This window comes from Adiantum capillus-veneris, chromosome 25, assembly GCF_014529385.1.
Source record: "Adiantum capillus-veneris isolate H3 chromosome 25, ASM1452938v2, whole genome shotgun sequence".
Taxonomy (NCBI): Eukaryota; Viridiplantae; Streptophyta; class Polypodiopsida; order Polypodiales; family Pteridaceae; genus Adiantum; species Adiantum capillus-veneris.
In genome coordinates this window covers 115,674,950-115,680,949 of record NC_140955.1, presented here as the reverse complement: position 1 = coordinate 115,680,949, position 6,000 = coordinate 115,674,950, and positions in this window count along the sequence as shown.

Sequence of the window (6,000 nt, the reverse complement as noted above, 5' to 3'; positions counted from 1 at the left end):
TCTTCCATTGTGAGCGTTGATCTACTTTTATAACACAAGTCTTTAGTAGATCGAGTATCGTAAGATTAGCTATCTCACCTTGGCCATCCGTTTGTGGGTGATAGGCCGAAGAGAAATTCAATCTTGTACCTAGATTTTCAAAGAGACCTTTCCAAAATTACTGGTCATTCTAGGATCTCTATCTGACATGATGGATGTTGGTAATCCATGGTGTTTGAAAATCTGAGATATGAAGAGGGTAGTCTTTTTTATAGGAATAAAGGGTGCTTGCTTGCTAAACCTATCGACTATTGTCCATATTCACGTATTCTCATGGATAGACTTGGGTAATCCAAAGATAAAATCCATACTCTTCCATGGTGAATTAGGGATTGGCAATGGTTTGAGTAATCCAGGTTTCTTCCCTCTATCATACTTAATCTTTTGGCATACCACACATTTGAAACATACTCTTGTACGTCCACTTTCATGGTAGGCCAATAGAAGTACATCTCTACTCCTCAAAGAGTAGGTTGAATGCCTCTATGTTCCGTATAGGGAGGAGTATCGGATTCATACATGACTTTCTCAAGAAGGGAGTGGGTAACACATAGCCTATTGCCATGGAGAAGATAACCATCCTGCAAGGTACATGGTTCCTCTTTCTTCCCCAAAGCAAGGACTAACATTACATCTTTAAAGTCAGGGTCAGTGGCATACTCATATCATTGTGAGTTGCTATAGACACCGCATTAGCTTTTGGTCACTATGCTACACACTCTTTGACTAGTTTTACTCAATTAGATTATGTGAGACCTAAATTTTATATGTAAGATAGTATGATAGTTTTCTTCATTAACTGTTGTATAGCGTAGAAAGGGGGGTCATATTTCCTAATATGAGTCGTATATAGGGGTTTTATCAAAGTGGCATCCCGTTTTGTATATAGAGTGAATCCCCTAGGGTTGCTGACAAGCATAAAAGAGCCTTAACGTTCAAAGAAAATGATTGGGTCTTACTTAAGTTTCTATGGACCATCAAAAGTATAAACTTGCAAAAAGATACTATGGTCCTTTTCAAATTTTGAAGCCAATCAATGACATGGATTATCAACTTAAGTTGCCCAACCATTGGCTCATACACAATGCTTTTTATGTGAGCCTACTTAAGACCTACAAAAGAGAGCCACCAAGAGAACCAATTATTGAAGACCCTTCAGAAATCGAAGACCAAGAAGAGGTGCTACAACCCGAAGCTATCCATGGGCATGAAGACAAGGTACTACAACATGGTAAGATTATCCGATGGTATCTTATTAAGTTCAAAAATTATCCTTTTGAAGATGTTAGATGGATGCAAGGAATACAGCTTAAGGATAGTATGAACCTTGTCAATGATTGTATAATGCTACACTAGAGTAAGCAAATGTAAATGCTTTCTAAATGAACAATCTTTTTGTCTTATAAGCTAATCCTATTTTGGTGCACAAATTAAATATTATGCATGCTTAGAATCATGTTTGTGATAACGACATCACTCAAACACCAAGTAGAATTTGTCACTCTACTTTGGGAGTATGATATGGATTAAAGAGCAAACATGCTTGCGGCAACTACGTCTCCCCAGCACCAAATGGACTAGTCATCAATTTTGGAATGATGTCGTAGGGTGAAAAGGGATCCTCTACTCGTTAAGAAACGTAGACGAATGACTGAGACTTTATTTCTTCTACCTCATAGTCGACGATGACTATGATTTCAAGAGAGAGGTAATGTCATAAATCTAATATCTAATCAATCCAAATGAGTTTTTCATATTACATTGATCATTTAATGTGGGAGAATAAACGTGAACTAGGGTTAGAATATAGACATGTGCTCATGGATCTCACTCAACACGGGGCCAAGGTTAAAGGGTTCCAAATGAGAGATGGCATGTTAAAGAGAAATGCTACCTAATGGAGCTTAAAGACCTTAGGGTTAGCTTCATTAAAGACCTCCAAAAGTTAGTGTTAAAAATTCCTTTGAACTTAGGCAAGCTAGGGCTGACCTTGAGGTAGGAATCCTACCCAAGCATGAGGTGCTTGTCGTGCTTGCTAACTAAGGTGCTTAAGGTGTTTGTGGGAACCTTGCCCGAGCTACTTGAGGTGCTTCTCATGCTTAAATGATTAAGTTTCTTGAAGTGTTCAATTCAAACATGATATCTCAACAGGCATAAACGATTTTCATGCTAAAATGACTAAGGTGCTTGAAGTGTTCAATTCAAACATGACATCTTAAGAAGCATAAAAGACACATGTCAAGATCCCTCCCATTTGGCCCTCATGATGTGCTTGAATCCTATTGGATAGGATTTAAAGGGGTCCAATGAGAATTTATATGCATAAAAATAAATAATTAAGTTCTTTCTCTCAAAGAGAAAAAAGAGGACACATGTGCAAACGATATAATTAAATAATACGAGAGAGAGAGAGAGAGAGAGAGAGAGAGAGAGAGGTGGACCAAGCATGAGAGGGGGTATACTCTCCCACACCCACAGACACTCTCATTGTGTGAAGTGCAAAGTGCAAGAGCTCCATCTCCTTCTCCAAGCTTGTTGAGAAGTTGAGAGCCTACACCAACACTCTTGGCTATGGAATGCAAATCCAACCAAGAGCCATGCTTCAATGCTTAAGCTTTCCATCTTCTTTATCTTCATTACTATGCTATTATGCTATGCTAAGAAATAAGAGTGATGATAAGTGAGGAACTATTTCTTTCTCCTATAAATGATTCTTCTTCCTCTTCCCTACCCTCATTACCCTCTAGCTCTCTCCACCTTCGAAGGTGTTTGAGGCCTTGGGACTGAGGCTTGGGATAGTTAATGTTTTTTGCAAAGTTTATGTTATGCTCGTGATGCATGAAGCTTTCCATTTTCATTGCATCACCTAGGTCACAAGGAACACAAAGATTGTATTGTACCAAGTCTCTCTTGATGGAAGAATCTATAATACAAACTCTCCAAGTAATTCCCGTCCTCAACTATTGTCATGTTCTCTGACACTCTCTCTTGCAAAAGTATTGTTCATGCCAAGTTAACTAAGTACTATGTTTATGTTGCTACCATCAATTAAGTTCACCCTCTATGTTCTCAAAGTAATCTCACAAAAATGCTCACTCTAATTCTCTTAAATCCGCTATTCTCAAAGTCCATAGGCCATTTCCATTACAATCAAGCTCCACATGCTACAACATCTCCCTAGTCCCTAGCACAAATTGTCACCTGCACCTCTTTCTCTGCAGCTCCCTGGTCTATTGTTGTAACCAGTCCGCGCCGGTGCGGACTGGTTGCAGCAGTAGACTAGGGAATTGCTGTAGCATGCCGCACCATAGGGAAAGTTTGTGGCTAGAGTCATCTTTTATAAAAAGATCGTCAAAATGATATGTAGTGCCTGCCATATTACTTTGGTATTCAACCTCAAGAAATCATAAAACTTAGAGCTGTGTCCCACCACGAACTTGGAAGGGTTAAAGGACATGCAAGCCATGCTCTGTAAAAGAGGCCCGAGAAGCTAGGAGACACAATTTTGTATGTGTGAAAAAATGATTTTTTCAAAACACTGATTTTTTCTACGAAGAAGCACTATGGAGCGTTGAAAGTTTTTCCTATTTTCACAAATTTTATGGGGGTTGTAGTGCTTCAACAAGTGCCCATAACCAGTGCACGTACTCCCCCATAGATCTTGCAACTGCTGGACGAGACATGGCTCTTATAAACTTCTTTTATCCAGATTGTCCTTAAACGACAAGGAAAGGTCTTGAATGCTAGGTACTTTCAACTACTAATTGATTACGTTTTTTTTATTAATGCTTAGGCCCTTGGTTAGGGTTGATCACCTGCTATTCTCAGACAACATTTTACACTTTGATGAATTGCTACCTATAGGAGAGAATGCTAGAGCCCTACAGTAATGGTACAGACCACTATAGAACACTATGTTGTATGTACTTGGGAGTCATTTGATAGGTTGGGAAAGTGCCCTTGGAAGAATTTTATAGACTATATATGGAAATGTATTCCAAGTGGATAATACGGGTGAAAAGTGCTAGAACAACAAACATAGGTGTCTTCTGCTTGTCACAAGCGTTGATAGCTCTGTTGTAATAGTCCCATGCCGAAGCGGAAATTCCATCGACACTTGTGGCAAGCCGGGGCCTTTTTTTATTTGTTCCATGATTGAAGGGATTCATACATTTTTTTGTTCCATTGAATAGATTTCTCTCTTCAATGTGATGAATGTTTTGATGTTATGAATGCAACAACTTGTCTTCCTTCTTGATGATTTTGTTGATAAGTAGAGTGAAAATAGTGTTTCTAGTTTAGAAATTCTTCAAAGCTCCCAAATAGCTAGCAATTGATAATCACATTGAACATGGGCATTGTTGTCAGGTAAAGTGAGTTTGAAGATAGAGTCTATGGAAGGATGGAAAAGCTTCAATTTTCTTTTACAATGGTATTATAGATATAGATTCTTCAACAACAAAGCCACTACCTCAAACAATGTCATGTAGTAGCATTGTGTGATTAAGCGTATCTTATTTGTGACATAAAGGCATCCTAATTTCAAAAGTTTTTGATGCTATAATAATGCAACTTCATCTTTGGTATCTCCACATAAGAATCAAGATATGCCTTTATTTTGTTATCATGGCTTGCTCATCGTCAGACTTTACCTCATGCTTGGCTTTCAACATAGAGTGAGTGTGTTGATAACAATGAGTGTATTGATTTACATGATAGATGTGTAAAATACGATTGTCATTAGTGATTGTGTAGTGATTGAAGGGGTTGTTCATTTTTTTGAAAATTTAAGTGTAGTTGTGCAATTACGAGAGCCTCTTAAAGAAATTAAAGGAAGAGGACCTACGGATCTACTACTTTTTATCCCTATGTAGTGATCAAGTGAGCTCTGTGTAAATCACTGAGGACTTTGATGATTGATCTTCATGGTGATGAGAGTGAGAGCATAGACATTGGCTAGGGGTCATCAATGAATTAGATGCTCACATAGGTAAGGCAAGAGGCAACGTTGAAATTGGCTCGGCTCCAATTTTGATTCCATGGAATTAGTCATGATGGGATTTTAGTTTGGTTGTGGAATTAGTTTTCAACACTAGAAAACCCTCTTGCACTTCTGAAATTTTCTCTAAGTATTAAAGAATGTCTAAAGGGACTTGCTCGATTATTTTGTTGCTCGGAAATACTTGCTCGTCAATTTAAATAACCCCAAGCCAACCATACAAAGGGATGAGCATAACGCATCTTTTAAAGTACAATCTTATTAGACCATTTATGAGAATAATTAGCAATGCACAATACCCAAAATTAGAATGCATTCAAATCCATACTCCACTAGCAACGAAAGTGAGAAGCAAGGTGCCCAAAAACCACCCCATGCCAATGTAGCACACAATTCTCGATCAACTTGCCATAAAAAATCCTAGCCAGGCATAAGCTATTAACCATATCTAGGTATTTTTAAACACATGTACGAATACTTCTCAAAATTATCCTATGTATGCAGTGGCAACATTTTCTTTGTATCTGCTCAATATTTACAAAAGTTCAGTCAATGCCATCTCCCACGAGGCCCTCATGAGATTGTAAGCAAACCAGGCCTCAAATAAAAAAGTACATCAAATCATCTAGCCTTATGTCCTAGTTGATATCAATGTAGCAAATTTTAATGGCAAAAATCACATGGCGATCAGTTTTAACAGGGCTTTCTAATCAATGAGTAAAGAAAACTGAGTGAAGCCAATTTTCGAGAAAATATGAGAAGCATCCTTGATAAATTTGATGTATTGAAGAAAATAATCATGGCATGTTGTATTTGACTAGCACCTCAACACAAAAGTGCCGTAAATTACCACAAAGCAAAAGAGGTTTTAAAACCTCGAACCTCATTACATGTAGAGGTCATAACAAAATCCCACGTCACACAAGTACATAGATGACATAGTTGGCCATCCTTCCACTTGA